Here is a 27,489-nt window from a genome sequence, read left to right as displayed (position 1 = left end):
ATTATTATTATTATTATTAAATTATACACGCAGGCTCCCTGTCCTCGACAAAATTATACACGCAGGCTCCCTGTCCTCGACAAAATCAATTACGGTAATCAGAGGCGTGCAATACTGCGTAAATATATAATTGTATTACTGTATTTAAGTGTATCATTACAGCAGCGTACATGTATGTATTTATAAACATAGCACTATATTACTGTATAAATACATGTTTGTATTACTGTCCGAATGTATTATTTAAATGCCGACTTATCATTGTATTGTTTTATAAAATGCATTATTAGATTACTGTTATTGTATAAATGTATAATTGTATCACTGTTTCATTGCATAAAGGTATCATTGTATTACCGTATCATTGCATAAATGTGTCATTCTATTATTGTATCACTGCATGTGTCATTGTATAACTGAATCACTGCATACATTTCATTGTATTTCTGGCTGTCAAAATTGATGTAATTGCATTACAAGTTGATGAAGGCGGGCAAGGTTAGGACATAGAAAATGGGATCTTGCGGTCAAGGAGACGAGAGGACAGGTAGCGACATGTCGGGTATTAATCACCATTAATTCCCATTATCTCCAGCTGTCTCCATCCACTATCAAACCATCAGCCCGTCGGCCAACGCACATTTATGATTGGCTGAAAATCTCAATAGCGTAGATGTACGTTAAAGTAGGTTAAAATAGCCGGGAATAATGGGTAGCTAGTAACCGAGGCCATCTTGGTAGGCAGGATGGGGGAGGGCAGCGAGAGATGGGGTTAGTGTCGAGTTGTGAGAGGTAGGGGGAGGGTACGTGAGCGGGCGGCTCCTGTTTTTGTCACTATTAAAAAGTGTTGCAACGCTCCACCTGTGCCATTTACACAGCGGTGCGATACACATGTGCACACACCTGTTTGGAAATTACAGGTGTGCCCGTCGCTGAGTTGGATTCTGCTGGGAATATCGTGAATTCAACTCATTTCTCCTTTTTTAAGGTAAGTTTTCAGTCAATTACTAGAAGTTGATTGATAATTTTGACTTTATTATTATTATTATTATTATTATTGTGATTGTTAATTAATTAATTATTAGTAGCTGTGTCCACATTGATGTAATATAATTACTTATACATCAGGACCTTTATAATCTGTATTGAATAGCAAATAGAGAATTATTATCTTATTGAGTCGTGATCACTTTCCAGCGTTGTTGTAAAGTGTTTGTGATTCATTGATCATTTTCCAGTGTTGTAAAGTGTTTGTGATTCATTGATCATTTTCCAGTGTTGTAAAGTGTTTATGATTCATTGATCACTTTCCAGTGTTGGTGTAAAGTGTTTGTGATTCATTGATCATTTTCCAGTGTTGTAAAGTGTTTATGATTCATTGATCACTTTCCAGTGTTGGTGTAAAGTGTTTGTGATTCATTGATCACTTTCCAGTGTTGTAAAGTGTTTGTGATTCATTGATCACTTCCCAGTGTTGGTGTAAAGTGTTTGTGATTTATTGATCACTTTCCAGTGTTGTAAAGTGTTTGTGATTCATTGATCACTTCCCAGTGTTGTTAAGTGTTTGTGATTCATTGATCACTTCCCAGTGTTGTTAAGTGTTTGTGATTCATTGATCACTTCCCAGTGTTGTAAAGTGTTTGTGATTCATTGATCACTTCCCAGTATTGGTGTAAAGTGTTTGTGATTCATTGATCACTTCCCAGTGTTACTGATATGTGGTTGTGCCTCAGTAATGAAAAGGTTCATTTTGATGAACCTCTTCCCCCAGACACACCCGGCCTCCCTTGATCAACATTAAGGTATACGAGTGTTCTGATGTTCAGCACCATCCAGGGATTAGATTGAGTAGTAATTTATGCATGCAACCTAATTTATTGAACTCTTTTTTTTTTACATATTTTGACAATTTGATTGAACACTTTCCAGCCTTATAAAGAAAGAAATTGAAAATTTTGATTCTCCAGACCACAAACGCGGCTGAAGAAATTGGTTTAGTACAGGGTTTAACAGGGCAAATTGGTTTAGTCCCATCATCCTCGTTGATGGGACGAGTTTAGTCCCATCGTCCTCGTTGATAGGACGAGTTTAGTCCTATCATCCGTCTATCCTGTACGTTATCCGTCTCCTGTACGTTATCTGGATGAACCTAGACGGATAAAGTGAGTTTGGGGGGCTTGACAAACACACTTTAGGGAAACTCAGATGTACTTCTTTTGAGCACAAGGTGGCGAACAGGAACCAGAGAAATGCCCGACAGACCACCGGAACATTATCTAACACAGTGCACAGTTACAAACCCATTAAGATTTCAACTTAGATTCAACAGAACAGAAGAAGTTGTTAAACACATATGGCAAAATCTTACTGAAGCGACCATACGAGTCATAAATACTCATACTCCGCCCAAGTAAAACAGAAACAAGCAACACTTAGTGGGCCAGCCAGAGGCTTAGGGCCCGCGCAGGAATATCCCTGCAGAAAAAAAACCAGGAATCTACGTCTGATACACAAGTTAGCTGTTGGAAGATGGAGAATGTTTGTGAAGGCTTGACCACTCTATGTCTCTAGATAGAACCCATGATAGTCATCGTTTGGTTATGCCCTTCAGCATCGCCTTGGATTAATAGGGCCACCTTGTTCGTTCGCTTACTAGTAAGAGCTGTTAAGATTTTAAATTTTTCGTCGGTAGGATTGAAAAAAAAACTACCTAACCTAATCAACTTTTATAGACCCCGAGGAGAAGAATTTAACTAGGGTTGTAGAGGTTTAGTGTCATAAACTGTTAGAACTTAGTTTTTTATGTAGGATTGAAAATACCTACCTAACCTAATTAACTCTACATAGGTCCTGAGATGAGGAAGTTAACTGCCGTCTATTGAAGTTAAGCCGTTAAGTGCTGAGTCGCGGTTGAGGTTTCACATCCAATCAATTCCCAGTGTTGTTGATTTAAAGTGATTTAAGTGATTACTTCCAAGTGTTAAGTGTTTGTTAGCCACGTATCATTGCCAGCGAGTTTGTGTTTGGTTTCGTCACTTGTTTGAACTAATCACCGAATCTGAACTTTCAGATTCAAGGCTCAATTCTTTGGGACTCTGGTGATTATATAGAATATATAAGAAGTAGGATATAGAAGTATATGGAGTTTTCAGTTGAATATACGCCTGGGGGACTATTCAGGCTTGTTCGCATATATATATATATATATATATATATATATATATATATATATATATATATATATATATATATATATATATATATATATATATATATATATATATATATATATATATATATATGTCGTACCTAGTAGCCAGAACTCACTTCTGAGCCTACTATGCAAGGCCCGATTTGCCTAATAAGCCAAGTTTTCATGAATTAATTGCTTTTCGACTACCTAACCTACCTAACCTAACCTAACCTAACTTTTTCGGCTACCTAACCTAACCTAACCTCTGAAGATAGGTTAGGTTAGGTTAGGTAGGGTTGATTAGGTTCGGTCATATATCTACGTTAATTTTAACTCCAATAAAAAAAAATTTATCTCTTACATAATGAAATGGGTTGCTTTATCATTTCATAAGAAAAAAAATAGAGAAAATATATTAATTTATGAAAACTTTTCTTATTAGGCAAATTGGGCCTTGCATTATAGGCTGAAAAGTGAGTTCTGGCTACTAGGTACGACATATATATATATATAATATATAATATATATAATATATATATATATATATATATATATATATATATATATATATATATATATATATATATATATATATATATATGTGTGTGTGTATATCACGAAAATAAACACGTGATTAAGAATGTGACAATGTCAGACCACGGAGGAAAAGTGAAACAGGAAATTTCCTTAAGTACTTTCGTATATTAAGACCTCCTTCTGAAGATGTATTTAATATACGAAAGTACTTAAGGAAATTTCCTGTTTCACTTTTCCTCCGTGGTCTGACATTGTCATATATATATATATATATATATATATATATATATATATATATATATATATATATATATATATATATATATATATATATATATATACATATATATATATATATATATATATATATATATATATATATATATATATATATATATACATATATATAAGTGTCTGTCAGAGGTTGGCGGCCAGACGCTTGGAGTTAGCTTCACCACATTTTTCCAAGTAATTGCTGTTTGGTACATGCACAACATGGGCGAATGGTCATCACACACACAATTGACATTTGGCACTATTCCACAGTCACACCCCCCCCCCCTTCCCCCTCGAAATTTCTCGCAATACATTTATGCATTACACTCTGCTGATTATTTTGACCAGTCGTAAAACTTTGTGTTTATCACGCCACATTTGTTAGTTACATTTTTATGCCGTGAAAGACAAATCTGTGGTCGTGAAGTCATCAAATATCCGGCCCATCCGGCTGGAATTCCAACAACGTCCTCTCGTTCGACTGGGTTTCCATCTGTTCTAAATTATTGCATAATTAGCTAATTCTTCAAGTGTGTGTTTCAAATACTCTTGCCAGAATGCAGTCATTTCTAATGTTTGATTTATGCTGTGTTTATTATTCCCGAAACGGGGTTTGGTGTATTTTTTTGGTTAGGCTTGGTTTTTTATTTTTTGGTTAGGCTTGGTTTTTTATTTTTTGGTTAGGCTTGGTGTTTTATTTTGTGTGATCAGGCTTGGTTAGTCCCATAAGCTTGCTGAGTTAGACGTTCAGCTCCTGGGCTCGCCTCGTAATTTAAACCTAAGGGTCTGTTGGCATAATTGAATATAACATGCTATATTATATCATATTATATACTATATAATAGCTATGGCTTAGCTATGTGTCCACTCACATAAAAATGCGCTAATAGAATCCAACTTCAGCTACTAAGCCCCGCTTTAGAGCAACAGGTCGATAACAGAGTTTCCCCCTCATTCTTGCACTGCATCATATTTCCGTTAGGCAACATCATTTAATATTGGACGCTTGTCAAATGCTGAGAGCGGCCCGGGGAATACTGAAGACAAGGACACACGTCTTGGCACGTGTCTCAACGCTAACTTCAGCACGTTTTCTCAATTTGACACTCCGTAAAAAAAAGTAACTGTTTTTCCTAACCAGGAACGTAATAATCTAAGCGACCTACATAACCCATAGAGGAAGATGCATAGAAAACGTGTTAATTATGTTTTTTTTTATTTTTAAGAATACATCTCATTTTTAACGTATTGGTCGATTTCAAATGTACTCATGGCAGCCCACTAGGCTGGGAAATCAGTTCGTCCATTGGAGGTTGAGAGGCGGGGCCAAGGAGCTGAGGAAAAGTGAATACTGTTGAGTATACTGCTATACCATCATACTGCCACACCGCCACACTGCCAGGAGCGAACACAACAGCGACGATACCAACAGGAGCGAACACACAACAGCGTCGATACCAACAGGAGCGAACACACAACAGCGATGATACCAACAGGAGCGAACACACAACAGCGATGATACCAACAGGAGCGAACACCAACAGGAGCGAACACACAACAGTGACGATACAAGAGGAACGAACACACAACAGCGACGATACCAACAGGAGCGAACACCAACAGGAGCGAACACACAACAGTAACGATACAAGAGGAACGAACACACAACAGCGACGATACCAACAGGAGCGAACACACAAGGACGACACTCACTAACGGGTTAAAAACAACAGCAAAACAGCAAGCGTTATCTTGCTTAAATAATCAGCGAGGAATCTCTTGAGACGCCGCGTCCAGAAGTCTTCAGCCCACTCTCGGGAGTGCCTAGTCAAGCGGGTTGGAATTAGATACGCTGGAGAGTGCTTTGCAGGCATTAACAAGCTGGTTGATCAGGGGTTTAACGGGGAGGAACCTTGGTGAAGGTGGTGGTGGTGTTGTGGTAGTGATGTGAAGTGTTGTTGTGGTTCAACTCATTTGTGTTTCCAGCTTCCACTTGTGTCCTATTATCCTATTTTCTCTCAGTTTAGAGAGGCTGTCTCTGTCTATCTTGTCAATTCCCCCTCTGAGTATCTTGTATGTTGTGATTATGTCTCTCTCTCACGCTGTCTCTGTCTCTGTCTCTGTCTCTCTCTCTCTCTCTCTCTCTCTCTCTCTCTCTCTCTCTCTCTCTCTCTCTCTCTCTCTCTCTCTCTCTCTCTCTCTCTCTCTCTCTCTTTCTTTCTTTCTTTCTTTCTTTCTTTCTTTCTTTCTCTCTCTCTCTCTCTCTCTCTCTCTCTCTCTCGCTCTTTCTTTCTTTCTTTCTTTCTTTCTTTCTTTCTTTCTTTCTTTCTTTCTTTCTTTCTTTCTTTCTCTCTCTCTCTCTCTCTCTCTCTCTCTCTCTCTCTCTCTCTCTCTCTCTCTCTCTCTCTCTCTCTCTCTCTCTCGTCTTCATTAGCTGAGACTTGTTGGGATTTAATTTGATGAACCATTTGTTTGGTCACTCCTGTAGTTTATCAAGGTTATCCTGCAACCTTCTACAGTCCAGGGTTTTTATATGCCTCATTAGCAGTGTGCGGTGTGCAACCATTGACATGTACGGGCTCGCTCCCTCCGTAGGTCCTTCACATAAATTAACAACAGTCGGGGTCCCTGGACCGAGCCTTGTGGGACCTCGCTCGTTACACTCTTCCAGCTTGAAGCCTCTCTGACTGTGAATGGTTTCTGTGCTTCACATCCCTTACCCAAGGGAGCCGGTCGGCCGAGCGGACAGCACGCTGGACTTGTGATCCTGGGTTCGATCCCGGGCGCCGGCGAGAAACATTGGGCAGAGTTTCTTTCACCCTATGCCCCTGTTACCTAGCAGTAAAATAGGTACCTGGGTGTTAGTCAGCTGTCACGGGCTGCTTCCTGGGGGTGGAGGCCTGGTCGAGGACCGGGCCGCGGGGACACTAAAAGCCCCGAAATCATCTCAAGATAACCTCAAGAGATACCCAGCTCGGGGTCTTCCCAGGTGCCCTGGCCAGTTTCTCCGTCACGTCCTCTCATTAGGGATAGTATCGACTTCAAGACAGAACACGAAACAATTGGTATAAATTGGATGAGTTTAGATTTAGGAAAGACTTGGGTAAATACTGGTTCGGTAACAGGGTTGTGGATTTGTGGAACCAATTACCGCGTAACGTGGTGGAGGTGGGGTCCCTCGATTGTTTCAAGCGTGGGTTGGACATGTATATGAGTGGGATTGGGTGGTTATAGATAGGAGCTGCCTCGTATGGGCCAATAGGCCTTCTGCAGTTACCTTTGTTCTTATGTTCTGATGTTCTTATCAAATGCTTTCCGACAATCTAGAACAATAGTCTACTTTACTTGACAGCTGAGTGGATAGCGCTTCAGATTCGTAGTCCTGAGGTTTCGGGTTCGGTCCCCGGTGGAGACGGAAACAAATGGGCAGAGTTTCTTTCACCCTGATGCTCCTGTTCACCTAGCAGTAAATGGGTACCTGGGAGTTAGGCAGCTGCTACGGGCTGCTTCCCGGGGATGTGTAACAAAAAAGGAGGCCTGGTCGAGGACCGGGCCGCGGGGACGCTAAGCCTCGAAATCATCTCAAGATAACCTCGAGAAGATAATCTTCTTTTCCTGTCTTTAGTTCACTTATCATCGAACTCGATTCAGTTTGTGAGGTGCGACATTCTCTGTCTTACCGCCCACAACATGGGTATGGGGTGCATAATAAATGAACTAAACTAACTATGTTTTAAATCCACGCTGCCCATTTGTTACAAAGTTTATTCTCTCCCATGTGTTACGGAACCACTTAGCCAGTAACCTGGGGCCAGATTCACGAAGCAGTTACGCCAGCACTTACGAACCTGTACATCTTTTCTCACTCTTTGCTGACTTTGTTTACAATTATTAAACAGTTAATGAGCTCCGAAGCACCAGGAGGCTGTTTATAACAATAACAGCAGTTGATTGGCAAGTTTTCATGCTTGAATACTGTTTAATAAATGTAACCAAAGCCGTCAAAGAATGAGGAAAGATGTACACGTTCGTAAGTACTTGCGTAAGTGCTTCGTGAACCTGGCCCCTGGTTCTTTCTACTCCAAACTTTCTATCAAGCCTTAATGCCTCTTCTTGTTCGATCCATCCCAAGAGTCACAGGAAAGTTATTCAGAACTGGAAGTAATAGCCAATCCAATAAGAATGTTTATCTGTGTGATAAACAACACTAAAACTATACTGTCACCAAGTGTACTTCTTAACTATATACACTTCTTACATACTTTGAAATGGTATGTACATATGTACATATACATATGTACATAGGTATGTACATAACATAATATCGCATGTTTCATTTTCACTCAGTACACTGCAAAGAAACATCTGCGATCTTCTATTGGGACTACCTTTTTTTTTGTTCGAAAATTCTGTAAAGTTTCAAGTCAAGTTATTACACACAGAAATCACACTAACGTGATGCATCAGATGATCGTAACTCAGTCGATTAAGGCAGTGTCTGGGATGCTCCCGGACGCAGGTTCGAATCCTCGTCACGGCCCTTGTGGATTTGTTCATTTCAAGCCAAGTGTTTTATTTAAAACTTTAATGCATAAGAGAAAGCTTCTGCAGCTTCCTTCAGCAGTCATAGGGATAGTAACTCTGGTCCTATTGATTTTATTCCGTCTAATTCCTCCAGGTGTTTCTTGACCACCACCACAGTGGCTGTTGTGTCATCCAGTGTTTCCTCTAGCCTCTCATCTCCCAATTCTGGTCTCCAAGCTTGCTCTGTTGTAGAGTCCTCCTGAAATCTTCCGTTGAATTCTTCACATACCTCCTTGTCGTTTTCTGAATTCCACCTTGTCTCTTCAGCCTGATCGCATGGTCTCTTCCTGTTATTCTCCGCCTTATATGACTGTTTGGCGTTGGTTGATCCTTAGTTTTTGTAGAGATGTCTGTTTTACAAATGTTTCTCTGCTTCTCCTCTGATTCTTCTGTATTGACCAAACCACACATTATAAAGTTAAGAAACGACGACGTTTAGGTCCGTCCTGTGCCATTATCTAGTCGTATGTGAGATGCGTGTGTTGGTGGTGTTGTGGTAGTGTTGGTGTGAGATAGAGGTGAGTGTGTTGGTGTGTTGTGGTAGTGTTGGTGTGAGATAGAGGTGAGTGTGTTGGTGGTGTTGTGGTAGTGTTGGTGTGAGATAGAGGTGAGTGTGTTGGTGTGTTGTGGTAGTGTTGGTGTGAGATAGAGGTGAGTGTGTTGGTGTGTTGTGGTAGTGTTGGAGTGTTGTGGTAGTGTTGGTGTGAGATAGAGGTGCGCGTGTTGGTGAAGGAATACGCTTATATATACAAATGTATTCCCTCTCCCTCATTCCTTCGTCTCTCCCTTACCTTTACCTTACCTTGCGTTGATTCCGGGAGTCAAGGTCCCCGCAGCCCGGTCCTCGACCAGACTTTTTGGTTGCTGGACTGGTCAACCAGGCTGTTGGCCGCGGCTGCTCGCAGTCTGGCGTATGAGTCACAGATTAGTTGACCGGGTATCCTTTGGAGGTGCTTATCAAGTTCTCTCTTGAACACTGTGAGGGGTCGGCCAGTTATGTCCCTTATGTGCAGTGGAAGCGTGTTGAACAGTCTCGGGCCTCTGATGTTGATAGAGTTCTCTCTCAGAGTACCTGTTGCATCTCTGCTTTTCAAGGGGGGTATTCTGCACATCCTGCCATGTCTTCTAGTCTCATGAGATGTTATTTCTGTGTGCAGGTTTCGGACTACTATTTTCCACATGTAAATTAATATGTATCTCTCCCGCCTGCGCTCAAGGGAATACAGATTTAGGCTCTTTAGTCGGCCCCAATAGTTTAGATGTTTTACTGAGTGGATTCTAGCAGTAAAGGATCTCTGCACGCTCTCTAGGTCAGCAATTTCTCCAGCTTTGAAAGGGGCTGTCATTGTGCAGCAGTACTCCACTCTAGAGAGCACTAGTGTCTTGAAGAGTATCATCATCGGTACAGCATCTCTAGTGTGAAAGTTCTTGTTATCCAACCTGTCATTTTTCTTGCAGTTGTGACGGCTACTTTACTGTGTTCTTTAAAGGTAAGGTCTTCCGACATGAGTACACCCAGGTCCTTTGCGTTCTGTGGTATGATTTGACTGCGGTTTGTGCGATATTTCCTTTTTTTATATTAATTTTTTTTCGTAGCGCAGGAGCTCCCTTCATCATCTTTTTATTAACCTTCTCTCTCTCCCTCTCCTTCTTTCACACCTTCACACCCTAAATTATAACGCAGCGGGTACAACGAAGCTAGCAGGTAGGGCATAGACAGGGAGCCCTCACTTCTCCCGTCCACTGAGAGGTGAGCACTGGCCCCTCCCACCACTCTCCTCTCTCCCTCTCTCCCCGTCCCACTCACACGGCGCGCCTGGCTTTACCTGAACAATTAAGTATTCCCTTCACTGTGTGTTAGTGATTCAGGAAGTTTGTGTTGGACGTGGCACGGAGGCCCAATTAAACATTAGTAATTCAAGTACACGGGTTCGATCCTTCCTGGACTAGTTAATTACGGCCACCGGCTCTTACGACCTCCGGTTTTTACCACCTCTCTCTCTCTCTCTCTCTCTCTCTCTCTCTCTCTCTCTCTCTCTCTCTCTCTCTCTCTCTCTCTCTCTCTCTCTCTCTCTCTGTCTCTCTGTCTCTCTCTCTCTGTCTCTCTGTCTCTCTGTCTCTCTGTCTCTCTCTCTCTCTCTCTCTCTCTCTCTCTCTCTCTCTCTCTCTCTCTCTCTCTCTCTCTCTCTCTCTCTCTCTCTGTCTCTCTGTCTCTCTGTCTCTCTGTCTCTCTGTCTCTCTGTGTCTCTGTGTCTCTGTGTCTCTGTGTCTCTGTGTCTCTGTGTCTCTGTCTCTCTCTCTCTCTCTCTCTCTCTCTCTCTCTCTCTCTCTCTCTCTCTCTCTCTCTCTCTCTCTCTCTCTCTCTCTCTCTCTCTCTCTCTCTGCCTCTCTCTCTCTCTCCCCCCCCCCATCCGGAGACTACGGTAGTAAGTGGTTGGGTTTTTATCGTGATGGATCACGAAAACAAGTTTCTGCTGGGGGTTACCGGATCAACCAGGCTGTGATGGCTATATATGTGGGACTTTGGGCCTCCGGAGACAGCCTCGTGCCCTCTTGTGTTCCAAGGTTACTCTAGTGTGCATATGTTTCAAGGTTACTCCATTGTGTATATGCAACTATGACAACCCCTTGGTTCCAAGGGGTGGTAATGGGGGACGAGCTCCCATGACCTATAAAATGCTCCTATACGGCATGCGTCTCCAATAGCCTCCGACAACCAAGTCCAACTCCTGGCTTGCACGGGTGGCTTAGTCTTTAAGTCCGGCGGAACTGCTTTTACTGACGGGAGAAGGGGCGAGGGCGTGCCTCTGGCGCCTTAAAACCAGCTGCTCCGGGTAGATGGGACTCTTTTTTTTTTTTTTTATTAACATATTAGGTACATCTGCATTAGTGCAGCTACCCTAGACTATATGAAGTGGAGTACAGTGTGTCAAAAAAGCTAACTAGGTGATGCTATAAAATCCCCATCACACAGGATGGTTAGTCATACAGAGGCATGTGATTAGCGGTCTGCACTGGCAGACTCCGGATGCATTTTGAGGATATCAACAACACAAGATTGAATAAGGTAGCAGTGGTAATACAAGTCCCCATCTCGCAGGATGGTTAGTCATACAGAGTCATGTGTTTAATAGCCTGCACTGGCAAATTTTGGGTATACTGTGAGGATATCTTCAAGAATACGAGAGTGAATGAAGTAATTGCAAAGCTCCAGGTACCTCATGCCAACTGGTCTGAAAGGTCTAATAATTGGGCATTCAGTGATGTAGTGCGGGAGATCATGCCGTAGTTCCTGCTCACAGAGTTTGCAACTGGAGTGCTCAGGATTGGGAGACCCGTCACCTGCAGCCACCTGCCACAGGTAACGGTAACCCAACCTGATCCTTGCAACCACTGTGTCGCACAGTCTAGTGGACGTTTTGTGCTGTCCATAGATGTAGGTTTCAGATCTGAACAAATTAAGCTTTTTATACTAGTACTTTCAGGTCGTTGGGAGTCAGTAAGTTCTTTCCTATCAGATCTGAATGTTTGGACCAATACAGTTTTGACAGCAGAGATAGGGATACCTAGATCTAATTCAACTTCAAACTTGTTACACGCTAATTTGGCTGCAATGTCTGTCTCATTATGATGGGTTATATTTATGTGTGAAGGTATCCATACAAAGGAAATTCGAGACCCTTTACTCTGTGCATCAATTAGGTCATTTATAATTGGGAGTATGAGGTTCTTGCTGTCGATCTTCCAAGAGAAGTTTTCGATTGCTTGAAGAGCAGACTTTGAATCGCAGAATATTATTCCTCCTCCAATATTTTTTAATGTGCTGGTTGCTAAATGTAATGCTGCTAGTTCTGCTTGTGTGGAGGTCAGCCAGTTGTTTAGCCTGACACTGACAGACTTTGTGCAAATATTATTTCTATAGAACCTACATGCCGCTGCAGTCCGTCCAGTAGAAGACTGGACTGAGCCGTCGGTGTAGACACAGTGCTCGTGAGATCTTAGACTCTCGATGGAGGAGGCAATTGTTTCAAGAGTGACAGCTTTGAGTAGAGCAAGATTCTCATTATCTTTCTTGGTGACAGGTGTGTATGATACTTGAATGGTGGGGCTCGATAGCCTGGGAAGGCAACCCATCTAGGGGAAGGAAAACCCTGATTTTAAACCTCCGCTGCCTTGCCGCCATACCCCTTTCTTGGGAAAGGCTTCAGGAGTCAACCTCGAGGATAAATCCGGAGTTGGAGCCCCTAAGGCAGTTCGTTGTTGACGACGACCTCGTTCTGGCAGCTCCTGCGACGGTGCTGGAACCATGCGTATTGGCATTTGCCTTTCTATTGGATAATTTCAGGAACGTGGAGAGGAGGGGGGACCTGCTGCATGGGTAACAGCTTCTCTATATCTACCTACCCAGGCAACTCCATAGTCTTCCGAGACTGATAGATGAAATATACAATTATAATACAACTATTAAGAGACAGCGCTAAACCAGTACTACTGTATACCACTTGGAAGGGATACGGGACAATAATCTGAGACGGGACGGAAGCAAGGAACGATGCCCACTTGGGTCATCGGGAGATTGAACTCCGACTTGCAAGAAGTTAGGCCCGTCGCTTCACCGATCTGTTCAAGTGGCCGGGGGGGGGGGTACCTGTGCCATGGATAGTTCCTCAAATTTCTAACGATAGATTTTGAATCCCCGAGACATAGAGGAATGTTACCAACATCTCTCCCTGTCACCCCAATCCCAGATGGTGTTGTCTCCTTTGGCGCTACAATCCCACAGTAATATTGTTGCTCCTACAGCTTTCTCCATTACTAATCAGTGATTGTGTACGTTAGATGTATACTGTGGGATTGTGTTCTTGTGGGGGATTGATTGGGGCGGATACGTCTTGCTGATTGGTTGGGGCGCTGGAAGTGCCTTGTTGTGATTGGCTGAGGCGTCGGAAGTGCCGTGTTGTGATTGGCTGGGGCTCAAGACACGATGCACTAGATCAGCGAATCATCAGAGAATAGTAACACACTCAGGTTATACAGTAGGCTCTACTGTATTTTATAATACAGTTGATGCCCGTATTGATGTGAGTGATAGCGGGGGTGTATATAATGTATGATGTATGCGGGACGTTGATGAAGGGACGCAGGTAACACTTTGTGAAATTGATGTCAGTAAATGGAAAAATAATAGGTGATATTTTTGTAATTTATTAATCCTCAACAAAAAAAAACTGTGAATACTGACTACTTTTTTTTTTTTTTACTACGATCTTGAGGTTATCTTGAGATGATTTCGGGGCTTTAGTGTCCCCGCGGCCCGGTCCTCGACCAGGCCTCCACCCCCAGGAAGCAGCCCGTGACAGCTGACTAACACCCAGGTACCTATTTTACTGCTAGGTAACAGGGGCATAGGGTGAAAGAAACTCTGCCCATTGTTTCTCTCCGGCGCCCGGGATCGAACCCGGGACCACCGGATCACAAGTCCAGCGTGCTGTCCGCTCGGCCGACCGGCTCCCATAACGATAAGCAAAACTTTCGCAATTTCTGTTACATCATTGGTAGGGAGGTGTTGTGCAGTAAGACATTAACTATGCATGATGCAGTGGTGTCGTCAGGAGTGAACGAGCACCAGGTCTTAACCAGACACACCGTTACCTTACCTTGAGGTGGTTCCGGGATTCATCATCCCCGCGGCCCGGTCTCTGATCAGACTTACAGAATGGTATCCCTGTACATCTTTTCTCAATCTTTGGCGGCTTTGTTTACAATTATTAAACGGTTAATGAGCTCCGAAGCCCCAGGAGGCTGTTTAGAACAATAACAACAGTTGAATGGGAAGTTTTCATGCTTGTAAACTGTTTAATAAATGTAACCAAAGTCGTCAAAGATTGAGGAAAGATGTACACGTTCGTAAGTGTTTGCGTAAGTTCTTTCGTGAATCTGGCCCCTGGTATCTCGCTCTTCAGCGCCTGGGGTCAGAGGGCTGTTACGAGGCGCTTCAACACGCCACATGACGGTAGGAAATAGACAATAGAAAGAAATGCTGCTTCTGGAAACTTTCCTTATTAGGACTACTCAATAGTTCAGTCGTTAGAGCTTCGACCTCACACACGTGGGGTGCTTGGTTCGAGTCTCCTAGAGTCGAGGTGAGTAGAGTACATGACGATAGTCTTGAGAGTTAGGCAACGGTAAGAAAAGGTTGTACATGAACTGAGAGATAATGAACAAGTTGTACTTGTAGTATTGATGATGACTGTTACTCAACACTTAAACTGCCTCAACACGAAGGTGCACATACACCGCACATACACCACACATACACACCACATACAACACATACACCTCACATACAACACATACACCACACATACAACACATACACCACACATACAACCCACTCATACACCTCACATACGACATATACATTAAAGTTTTGTTGTGCAAGACTATCATAGTAGTTTGTGGTGGATATAATGGACCTGCCTTGTATGGTTCAGTGTGGTCAATAGGAGCTGCCTCGTATGGACCAATAGGAGCTGCCTCGTATGGGACCAATAGGAGCCGCCTCGTATGGACCAATAGGAGCTGCCTCGTATGGACCAATAGGAGCTGCCTCGTATGGACCAATAGGAGCTGCCTCGTATGGACCAATAGGAGCTGACTCGTATGGACCAATAGGAGCTGCCTCATATGGACCAATAAGAGCTGCCTCGTATGGACCAATAGGAGCTGACTCGTATGAACCAATAGGAGCTGCCTCATATGGACCAATAGGAGCTGCCTCGTATGGACCAATAGGAGCTGCCTCGTATGGACCAATAGGAGCTGCCTCGTATGGACCAATAGGAGCTGCCTCGTATGGACCAATAGGAGCTGCCTCGTATGGACCAATAGGAGCTGCCTCGTATGGACCAATAGGAGCTGCCTCGTATGGACCAATAGGAGCTGCCTCGTATGGACCAATAGGAGCTGCCTCGTATGGACCAATAGGAGCTGACTCGTATGAACCAATAGGAGCTGCCTCATATGGACCAATAGGAGCTGCCTCGTATGGACCAATAGGAGCTGCCTCGTATGGGCCAATAGGAGCTGCCTAGAATAGGCCAATAGGAGCTGCCTCGTATGGACCAATAGGAGCTGCCTCGTATGGGGGCCAATAGGAGCTGCCTCGTATGGAACCAATAGGAACTGCCTCGTATGGACCAATAGGAGCTGCCGCGTATGGACCAATAGGAGCTGCCGCGTATGGACCAATAGGAACTGCCTTGTATGGGAGGGGGGTTGGGGTCCCCCCCCAGGAGTGACCAGTGTGGGAGGGGGGCTGGGGCCCCCCCAGGAGTGACCAGTGTGTGGGAGGGGGCTGCGTCCCCCCCCAGGAGTCACCAGTGTGTGGGAGGGGGGTTGGGGTCCCCCCCCAGGAGTGACCAGTGTGTGGGAGGGGGGCTGGGTCCCCCCCAGGAGTGACCAGTGTGTGGGAGGGGGGCTGGGTCCCCCCCAGGAGTGACCAGTGTGTGGGAGGGGGGCTGGGTCCCCCCCAGGAGTGACCAGTGTGTGGGAGGGGGGCTGGGTCCCCCCCAGGAGTGACCAGTGTGTGGGAGGGGGGCTGGGTCCCCCCCAGGAGTGACCAGTGTGTGGGAGGGGGGCTGGGTCCCCCCCCCAGGGGTGACCAGCGTGTGGGAGGGGGGCTGGGTCCCCCCAGGAGTGACCAGTGTGTGGGAGGGGGGCTGGGTCCCCCCCAGGAGTGACCAGTGTGTGGGAGGGGGGCTGGGTCCCCCCCAGGAGTGACCAGTGTGTGGGAGGGGGGCTGGGCCCCCCCCAGGAGTGACCAGCGTGTGGGAGGGGCTGAGATCAACACACAACTCGGGAGAGTGACGCACCAGCGGGTCCTCCTGTGGGTGACCTTGACGTCCGGGGGACTTATGATCTGCTTTCCTGCAGGTTGTGGCGGTGGGGGAGAGTGTGTGGCGGTGGGGGAGGTTGTCCATCCCTAGGAGTGACCAGTGTGTGGGAGGGGGTTGTAATGTATGTGTGGACCTGCAGGTCCACACATACATTACAACCTATTTGGTCCAGCATCTATTGCAGGAAACTGTTTAAATGTTTTCATGAAAAAAAATCAACTCATGTTCCGGCAATATTATACTCTCTGGGACGATACTGAATCGTGGACCTCTGATGTTCATATAGTTTAATTTTAATTTAATTTTGCTTGTGCCTATGACACCGCTATTCTTCACTGGCTCTATCTTTCCGTATTGTTGGCACAAGTATGTTGTTTTACTGTGCAAATTTGCGACCTGGCCCTTCAATATCTTCCATGTATATAGTATGTGATATCTCTCTCATCCTATTTCCAGAGAGTACATTTTGAGAGCGTTGAGACGGTTCCAATAATTTAGGCGCTTTATTGCGTCTGTGAATGCAGTATATGTTCTTTGTACTCCCTCTATTTCAGCAATCTCTCCTGCTCTGAAGGGAGAATTGAGTATCGAACCGTAGCCAAGACAGGACAGTACAAGTGATTTGAATAGTAAAACCTTTGTGCTGGGATCCCTGGATTTGAAGGTTCTCATAATCCATCCTATCATTTTTCAGTTGACTATATTTGCTTGGCTGTGCTCCCTAAATGTTAGGTCGTCAGACCCAAGCTTATCCCCCACCCTTTGGCTGGTGTATTAAGTTTCGTTAACGCTAGCAAGCAGCAGCCAGCTTTAGCCGGGAGCAGAAAAAGATTAATTCTTAGCAGAGCAGCTGCGACAGACAGAGAGATGTGTTTATGTCTCGGGGGAAGATAAGAGTCACTCACAGCGCCTCCTGCCTCAAGAAACCCAAGTTATCACCACTATTATCCCTCAAACCCCAAATCCTTCGCGGTGTAGCGATATATAACACTGAGGACCTATTGTCTTATGTATGACCCTCTGTCCTGCGTGACAGTGAATACTAGCATTAACCTCAATTTAATAAGAGTATCAAAATCCTCAGATTAGGCAAAATTGTAATTAATTTTGTCAATAAAGATGTTAATAATAATAATAACTGAGGACGTTATCGAGAACGATCGCCAGGAGAGCTGAGGCCTCGTACCAGACTCCCCCAGAACGAGGACACAGGTCGGGGCCCTAACACTTGCGAGGGGAGTCATGATTATTCCTTACCACGTCCTCACTCGTGTACACCATCACCCCACCACCACACCACCGCCTGTCCGAGTCTACGGAAGCTACACCGCCGCCATCTTCAGCATTAATCTCCCCGTCTGCGGTAGGTGAACTGCGGACAGTGGAGACGGTAGTTACCGCAGTGTTGAGCCGCTTGCGGTCGTGGCGAGGGTCGGTGCAGGAGAAGCAACATAGTGCCAATATCTTGACTATTACACATTGAGTTCTGTTCGTTAGACAAATTAAACATTCATCTCCTTACTTTAACACTAATTTCTTTCGTGGGGTTTTGTGTGCAATAAGACCATTGTTATATTTGTCGAAAGCCTTTACGAAATCTGTGTATATTACATGAGATATATATATTATAATATATACATTCACATCATATACATCAATGTATATTACATTTCTTGTCTGCTGTTCCATAGCCTTCCCGGTTTGGTGCCTTCTTTTGATAATTACTTTTTTACATTGCTTATCTTCCAAGGCAGCTAAGGCCATGTCACATTGATGTACCAGTTGTGTGATGCAAGAATGTTGTGGCTATGAACCCATGTTATCCTGTGTTCTGTCCACGCTGTGATGCCAGGTGTTTTGTGATCTTACTTCTCAGGTGATGCCAGGTGTTTTGTGATCTTACTTCTCAGGTGATGCCAGGTGTTTTGTGATCTTACTTCTCAGGTGATGCCAGGTGTTTTGTGATCTTACTTCTCAGGTGATGCCAGGTGTTTTGTGATCTTACTTCTCAGGTGATGCCAGGTGTTTTGTGATCTTACTTCTCAGCACGCTTTCAAAGATGTGTATGGTGTGTGATGTTAGTCTCTCTCTCTCTCTCTCTCTCTCTCTCTCTCTCTCTCTCTCTCTCTCTCTCTCTCTCTCTCTCTCTCTCTCTCTCTCTCTCTCTCTCTCTCTCTCTCTCTCTCGCTCTCTCTCTCTCTCTCTCTCTCTGTCTCTCTCTCTCTCTCTCTCTCTCTGTCTGTCTGTCTCTCTCTCTCTCTCTCTCTCTCTCTCTCTCTCTCTCTCTCTCTCTCTCTCTCTCTCTCTCTCTCTCTCTCTCTCTCTCTCTCTCTCTCTCTCTCTCTTACACATACACACACACACACACACACACACACACACACACACACACACACACACACACACACACACACACACACACACACACACACATCTTCCTCACTGTCCGTCCCTCACTCTTCACCTTTACTTCCCGGGCGGCAGGAAGCTCAACATATATTTCCAAGAGTCAAGGATGGTCTCTGCCTGCTTCTGACCTCGTTAGGCTTAAGGCCACTGTTGACCACACTCCCCCCCCCCTGCACCACATGGCTGCACCCGTAAGCTTATTGACACCTCAAGCACACCTCAAGCACTCCTCAAGCACTCCTCAAGCACTCTACAACGAGTCTTTTCAACAAAATCTGCTTTTCTAGTAACAATTGTGCAATATATAAGGCAAGAGCCTCGTTACAGCAAGTGTAAATAACCTGGTTGATGCACAGAATAGTCCCCATCTGTTCTGTGCTTGAGTGTGTGACAATAAACTTACGGGTGCAGCCATATGGGGGAGCAACCCGTTCTCGCACTTTCGTACAATCAATATTGACTTATTAAATACGTGCATATGTGACATACTAATTTATTGTGAATATTTTAGTTTACCTTGAGAAGCTTCATTGAAAACACCGACCTTACCTAACCTTCTTAGTATGTTAAGATAAGCATCTTATTGCTTCGTAATTATAATTATTACTTAACCTATACATTTAATAGGTTAAGTAATAATTGTACTATAACAATTATTGTACGATTACATAATATACCTATAATAGGATAAGTAATAATTGTAATTACGAAGCAATAAGATGCTTATCTTAACATACTAAGAAGGTTAGGTAAGGTCGGTGTTTTCAATGAAGCTTTTCAAGGTAAACTAAAATATTCACAATAAATTAGTATGTCACATATGCACTTATTTAATAAGTCAATATTGACTATGCGAAAGTGCGAGAACGGGTGGAGGAGGGGCGAGTGTGGTCAACGGTGAGGCATTTTTGGTGCGGGCGCCCCGTGTAGTGTCTTCAAGCACAACGGGGCGCTCCAAGAGCACTGTGCCTTCAAGATGTGCTAGCGCTCTCTTCCATCACCGGCTCTTCTTCCTTCGCTAGCTTTTCCTAATTCATTTTTTTTAATTTTGCCCCGAGGGGCGAGTTTATTGGGCAGCGCCACTCATCCTGTGAGTGGACACACAGCCATAGTGACAGTATTGGGCAGCGCCACTCATCCTGTGAGTGGACACACAGCCATAGTGACAGTATTGGGCAGCGCCACTCATCCTGTGAGTGGACACACCGCCAAGTGACAGTATTGGGCAGCGCCACTCATCCTGTGAGTGGACACACCGCCATAGTGACAGTATTGGGCAGCGCCACTCATCCTGTGAGTGGACACACCGCTATAGTGACAGCATTGAGCAGCGCCACTCATCCTGTGAGTGGACACACCGCCATAGTGACAGTATTGGGCAGCGTCACTCATGCTGTGAGTGGACACACCGCCATAGTGACAGTATTGGGCAGCGTCACTCATGCTGTGAGTGGACACACCGCCATAGTGACAGTATTGGGCAGCGTCACTCATGCTGTGAGTGGACACACCGCCATAGTGACAGTATTGGGCAGCGTCACTCATGCTGTGAGTGGACACACCGCTATGGTGACAGTATTGGGCAGCGCCACTCATCCTGTAAGTGGACACACCGCCATAGTGACAGTATTGGGCAGCGCCACTCATCCTGTGAGTGGACACACGGCCATAGTGACAGTATTGGGCAACGCCACTTATCCTGTGAGTGGACACACCGCCATAGTGACAGTATTGGGCAGCGCCACTCATCCTGTGAGTGGACACACCGCCATAGTGACAGTATTGGGCAGCGCCACTCATCCTGTGAGTGGACACACCGCCATAGTGACAGTATTGGTCAGCGCCACTCATCCTGTGAGTGGACACACCGCCATAGTGACAGTATTGGGCAGCGCCACTTATCCTGTGAGTGGACACACCGCCATAGTGACAGTATTGGTCAGCGCCACTCATCCTGTGAGTGGACACACCGCCATTGTGACAGTATTGGGCAGCGCCACTCATCCTGTGAGTAGACACACCGCCATAGTGACAGTATTGGGCAGCGCCACTTATCCTGTGAGTGGACACACCGCCATAGTGACAGTATTGGTCAGCGCCACTCATCCTGTGAGTGGACACACCGCCATAGTGACAGTATTGGGCAGCGCCACTCATCCTGTGAGTAGACACACCGCCATAGCAGCATGTAAAACACTCCCCAATAGGAAGAAAACCCGCTGGGTTGTTCATCCTGTCACTTGTACCCAGACACAGCTGGGACTTGCTTAACTGTCTCAAGTGAACGGTTTATCAATTAAGAAGATTAACATCTGTCAACCCTTAAAATCTTACGTTATCTTACGGGGGCAAAACTGGGGAATCTTTTAAGAACAGTATCAATATCTGACAAATAGTGATTTCATAACTCAAACAATGTGGAGTTTATTATTTCTACATATAAATGCCTCTTAAGATGTTCACATTCTCTCAGGTAGTGGTCAAGGCGGTGTCCATCACTCTCATCACAGATTCTGCAACTCCGCTGCTCAGCTGTTGTTTCCATTCCGAATCTCCATGGATATTTGCATCCAAGACGGATTCTTGCTGTTACTGATTCTCTCCCTCGGCCACCTCCTCTTCGTCCATAATGATTGGGAGACGCTTCCTTCACTATCTCTTCTTCCTCCTTCCTTTTGCTCTCTCTCTCTCTCTCTCTCCCGTCTTCTTCTTGCCCTTCTCTTTTGCTTCCTTCTGTCCTGTCGTGACCAGCCTGACCCCTGGTGACGTCTCCCGCCCCTTCCCTCTTGGTCGAGGTCTTGACTGCTTCTTCTACTCCTTACTGTCTTCCTGCCTGCTGCTTCTGTCTTGTTGCCTGCTGCTGCTGTCTTCCTGCCTGCTGCTTCTGTCTTGTTGCCTGCTGCTGCTGTCTTCCTGTCTCTTGTTACGGTCTACCTGCTACTGTCTTCCTTCTGTTCCCGTTTCCTACCTCCTGTTCCCGTTTCCTGCCTCCTGTTCCCGTTTCCTGCCTCCTGTTCCCGTTTCCTGCCTCCTGTTCCCGTTTCCTGCCTCCTGTTCCCGTTTCCTGCCTCCTGTTCCCGTTTCCTGCCTCCTGTTCCCGTTTCCTGCCTCCTGTTCCCGTGTTCTTTCCTCCTGTTCCTGTCTTTCTGCCTCCTGTTTCTGTCTTTCTGTCTCCTGTTCCTGTCTTCCTGTCTCCTGTTCCTGTCTTTCTGTCTCCTGTTCCTGTCTTCCTGTCTCCTGTTCCTGTCTTCCTGTCTCCTGTTCCTGTCTTTCTGTCTCCTGTTCCTGTCTTCCTGTCTCCTGTTCCTGTCTTTCTGTCTCCTGTTTCTGTCTTTTTGTCTCCTGTTCCTGTCTTCCTGTCTCCTGTTCCTGTCTTTCTGTCTCCTGTTCCTGTCTTTCTGTCTCCTGTTCCTGTCTTTCTGTCTCCTGTTCCTGTCTTTCTGTCTCCTGTTCCTGTCTTCCTGTCTCCTGTTCCTGTCTTCCTGTCTCCTGTTCCTGTCTTTCTGTCTCCTGTTCCTGTCTTCCTGTCTCCTGTTCCTGTCTTTCTGTCTCCTGTTTCTGTCTTTCTGCCTCCTGTTCCTGTCTTCCTGTCTCCTGTTCCTGTCTCCTGTTCCCGTTTCCTGCCTCCTGTTTCTGTCTTTCTGTCTCCTGTTCCTGTCTTCCTGTCTCCTGTTCCTGTCTTCCTGTCTCCTGTTCCTGTCTTTCTGTCTCCTGTTTCTGTCTTTCTGCCTCCTGTTCCTGTCTTTCTGTCTCCTGTTCCTGTCTTTCTGTCTCCTGTTCCTGTCTTTCTGCCTCCTGTTCCTGTCTTTCTGTCTCCTGTTCCTGTCTTTCTGTCTCCTGTTCCTGTCTTTCTGTCTCCTGTTCCTGTCTCCTGTTCCCGTTTCCTGCCTCCTGTTTCTGTCTTTCTGTCTCCTGTTCTTGTCTTTCTGCCTCCTGTTCCTGTCTTTCTGTCTCCTGTTCCTGTCTCCTGTTCCCGTTTCCTGCCTCCTGTTTCTGTCTTTCTGTCTCCTGTTCCTGTCTTCCTGTCTCCTGTTCCTGTCTTCCTGTCTCCTGTTCCTGTCTTTCTGTCTCCTGTTTCTGTCTTTCTGCCTCCTGTTCCTGTCTTTCTGTCTCCTGTTTCTGTCTTTCTGCCTCCTGTTCCTGTCTTTCTGTCTCCTGTTCCTGTCTTCCTGTCTCCTGTTCCTGTCTTTCTGTCTCCTGTTTCTGTCTTTCTGCCTCCTGTTCCTGTCTTTCTGTCTCCTGTTCCTGTCTTTCTGCCTCCTGTTCCTGTCTTTCTGTCTCCTGTTCCTGTCTTTCTGCCTCCTGTTCCTGTCTTTCTGTCTCCTGTTCCTGTCTTTCTGTCTCCTGTTCCTGTCTTTCTGTCTCCTGTTCCTGTCTTCCTGTCTCCTGTTCCTGTCTTTCTGTCTCCTGTTTCTGTCTTTCTGCCTCCTGTTCCTGTCTTCCTGTCTCCTGTTCCTGTCTTTCTGCCTCCTGTTCCTGTCTTTCTGTCTCCTGTTCCTGTCTTTCTGTCTCCTGTTCCCGTTTCCTGCCTCCTGTTTCTGTCTTTCTGTCTCCTGTTCCTGTCTTCCTGTCTCCTGTTCCTGTCTTCCTGTCTCCTGTTCCTGTCTTTCTGTCTCCTGTTCCTGTCTTCCTGTCTCCTGTTCCTGTCTTCCTGTCTCCTGTTCCTGTCTTTCTGTCTCCTGTTCCTGTCTTTCTGTCTCCTGTTTCTGTCTTTCTGTCTCCTGTTCCTGTCTTTCTGCCTCCTGTTTCTGTCTTTCTGCCTCCTGTTTCTGTCTTTCTGCCTCCTGTTTCTGTCTTTCTGTCTCCAGTTCCTGTCTTCCATTTGTTTACTAACACCGGCCGGTGTTTCTTGTGTTCCATCAGCCCGGGGAGCTACAAGCAACACACGCTCTGGTTCCTAAACAAATATAACAATTCTAACCAAATAAATCTAATTCTAACCAAATAAATTTCCAAGACCCGGTGAGATATTTGCTAGACTATAAGAATACAACTAAGGGCTCCAAGGGTGCTCTAAACGGGCTCCAAGGGTGCTGTGAACGAGCTACGTGATTCATTATTCGCTGGAAATTGTCCTTGAATCATGAAGGGCTGCAAACATAGTCCAGATTCACATTAAATGGGTACAGTTTCCTAGTCTGTAACTACCAATCATTTAGCTTAACATAGGCAGTAGGTAAACTGCTTGAGAGTATAATAGCAATATCAGTTAGTATTCAGTCTTTAAAGACTTTATTTATAAAGTGGTGCAGACGTGCCGACTTTCTTGTTTTATTTTCTGGCCTAGGCTAGTGAAGTTAGGCTTCGTGGCCCGAAGGCCAAAATAATTACGCGGTGTTGGGTTGTAACTTTTTTTTTTTTTGAGATATATACAAGAGTTGTTACATTCTTGTAGAGCCACTAGTACGCGTATTATTATTATTATTAACATCTTTATTGACAAAATTAATTACAATTTTGCCTAATCTGAGGATTTTGATAGTCTTATTAAATTGAGGTTAATGCTAGTATTCACTGTCACGCAGGACAGAGGGTCATACATAAGACAATAGGTCTAAACTGTAGGCTGAAGCACATATATATCACGGTTACAATCAATGTTTTAATGTATGGATATGTGAAAACAACTTTCTATTGTGCACTGCCACACAAGGGCAGGGATGGGTTCATAAGTGATACAGCTTAGAATATAAATAGAAATTGTTCTTCATTCTTTAAAATGGACTAGTACGCGTAGCGTTTCGGGCAGGTCCCTGGAATACGATCCCCGCCGCGAAGAATCCTTGTTACAACCAAGTACACATTTTACTGTTGAGTTAAACAGAGGCTACAGTTAAGGATTTGCGCCCAGTAAATCCTCCCCGGCCAGGATACGAACCCATGACAAAGCGCTCGCGGAACGCTAGGCGAGTGTCTTACCACTACACCACGGAGACTGCACAACTCAAGGTCATTCTCTTTTATTCAAGGAGCCTTTAGGTCTAAGGAGGAGTGCTGAGGACTGCTATTGCCTCACCAAGCTGTGCTAGTATAATCATGCCGGTTAAAAAAGGACTCACTCTACGAGGCACTACGGGCTCACCATAGCCCGTGCTACTTGGAACTTTGTTCCAGGTAGCGAATCTTTAACAACAACAACATTATCACTCTACGAAATGATCAATTGATGTGTCTTGTTGGTTTGAATTTAATGTCGTTATATTTCACGCATTTAAAGGAGGAGATTATGAACTACCTTGTCGTAAGGCGTTGGAGTTTGTCCTTCATGAAGTACTAAACTGGATTATGGCCTAATTGACGGGTACAAAATATAGCTGGCATAAAACTGTCAGTTCCCGCTTGGAAGAGTGGCAAGTGGAGTGCCGCTGGGGTCACTCCTGTCATCTTTATTTGTCATATTTGACATTAGCTGTATGTCGTATGAACAGCAATACAAGTTAATCTGTAGGTACTTGAATTAATCATTATAACTCTGAACTAAGACTCCTGGAGTCCTAAGTTAATCCTGGAGTATACTTGGAGTGCTAAGTGTGGTATTAGCCTCGTTTCTCTCGTAAATGGGTTAAGAGAGCGATACAACATACGGATGTATGTCGTAGGTCAACCTCACACTTTGGGTTCCTGAGTGTGCGTGACGCTTGTGCCCTGGGTACGTGTCTACATCTGATTGGTACACTGGCTCTTGGTACATCTGATTGGTATCTGTTTCTCGTGTCCACGGGTATCTGCGTGGCGGTGAGAATATCAAATCCACTCAGAAACCCGTAAGAGTGGATTGAAGCAGCACAGTTATGGGCTGGTACGGGTGTACGTAAGAATTGTGGATGGATGGATTGAGCTGCCAGGCGGTGTCGTCGATAAGAACACTTTATAAAGATTTAAGAACAGGTTGGGCAGGAATAAGTGTGAGAATGATTGGGTGTCAAAAGGACTTGTGTTACATGTACTCACCTAGTTGTACTTACCTAGTTGTGTTTGCGGGGGTTGAGCTCTGGCTCTTTGGTCCCGCCTCTCAACTGTCAATCAACTGGTGTACAGGTTCCTGAACCTATTGGACTCTATCATATCTACATTTGAAACTGTGTATGGAGTCTGTCTCCACCACAACACTACTTAATGCATTCCATTTGTCAACTACTCTGACACTCAAAAAATTCTTTCTAATGTCTCTGTGGCTCATCTGGGTACTAAGTTTCCACCTGTGTCCCCTTGTTCGTGTCCCACCTACATGTGGGCTTCTATAGTAGTGCTGTCTGGTTCTTCCCGTGCTTCTTGGACCGGTTCCCATACATCTTATTCTCTCTTCCTCTCTCTTGTTCCTCTCTTTCTGCTACCTGTTTCTTGTGCCCTTCCTGTCCCCTGTTTCTTATCCCTCGTGTTCGTGTCTTGATGCACCTGTTTCGTCTCTGGTGTTGCTTTGTGCTATTATTGATTTATTTGTTATTTTCTTCCCTTGATATCTTAGTCCCTTTCCTTGTGTCTCTGTTTATTGTTCCTCATTGTAATTAATCCCCTTCATCATACTGCGTTGTATGAGAGAGAGAGAGAGAGAGAGAGAGAGAGAGAGAGAGAGAGAGAGACACTAAGTGTGTCCTGGCCTCCTTCGACCTCCTCCTCCTCCTTCTTCCTTGTGACCTCTGACCTCCGCCCAAGTGACCTAGGTGGTGAGGTCACCCGATCCTTCTCGCTTGACCTCCTCCGCACTTTACTTTCTCTAGATCTCAGGTCTGACCTACACGTTTGGATTTCCTAAGATACGAGAGAGAGAGAGAGAGAGAGAGAGAGAGAGAGAGAGAGAGAGAGGGCAGGCAGGCAAGCAGGCAGGCAGGCAGGCAGGCAGGCAGGCAGGCGGGCAGGCAGGCAGGCAGGCAGGCAGGCAGGCGGGCAGGCGGGCAGGCGGGCAGGCAGGCAGGCAGGCAGGCAGGCAGGCAGGCAGGCAGGCAGGCAGGCAGGCAGACGGGCAGGCAGGTAGGTAGGCAGGCAGGTTGGTTGGTAGGTAGGTAGGTAGGTAGGTAGGTAGGTAGGTAGGTAGGTAGGTAGATAGGTAGGTAGGTTGGTAGGTTGGTAGGTAGGTAGGTAGGTAGGTAGGTAGGTAGGTAGGTAGGTAGGTAGGTAGGTAGGTAGGTAGGTAGGTAGGTAGGTAGGTAGGTAGGTTACATGGTGGTAAACTGTCCCTATTGTTTATAAACAGCCAAACTCCCTTCACATCCGCGGCAGGTCCTTCCCTACCTTCCCTACCCTTGAACCATGGGGTTCTCTCTCTTGGCCCCTTACTACTCACTCCTCGTCCACATGGCTTGTCCTACCCATGTATGGAGCACAATAATCTCTCGCTGATGGCTACAGGCATAAAATCTCTCTTGGGTTATAATCACACGCCATCAACTGAATAATTCTACCGCGCCTGTCCTGTGGCGTATTTGAACGAGAGTTCGGTTAGGAGGGCGTATATGGCTATATATAAATATATACCCAGTAGCCAGAACGCACTTCTTGGCCTAGTATGCAAGGCCAGATTCGCCTAATAGGTAGAGTGGTTTTCGTTATTTTAAGAAAATTGCTTCCAATTGGTTTATCTAAATTAATATTATT

At 45.2% G+C, this 27,489-nt stretch overlaps 1 protein-coding gene across 1 annotated transcript in view; it reads left to right on the top strand.

Annotated features, from left to right (window-relative positions):
• The first annotated feature begins 787 nt into the window (after positions 1-787).
• LOC123758661 (neuron navigator 2) overlaps positions 788-27,489 on the top strand; it is a 160,002-nt gene continuing 133,300 nt past the window's right edge. Inside the window, 1 exon segment of the mRNA XM_069334367.1 lies at positions 788-988. The gene's annotated coding sequence lies outside the window, so the exon portion shown is untranslated.

Source organism: Procambarus clarkii, chromosome 31 (assembly GCF_040958095.1).
Source record: "Procambarus clarkii isolate CNS0578487 chromosome 31, FALCON_Pclarkii_2.0, whole genome shotgun sequence".
NCBI classification, from domain to species: Eukaryota; Metazoa; Arthropoda; class Malacostraca; order Decapoda; family Cambaridae; genus Procambarus; species Procambarus clarkii.
Note: the sequence above shows the minus strand (reverse complement) of the source record. Positions and strands in the feature narration are given on the sequence as shown.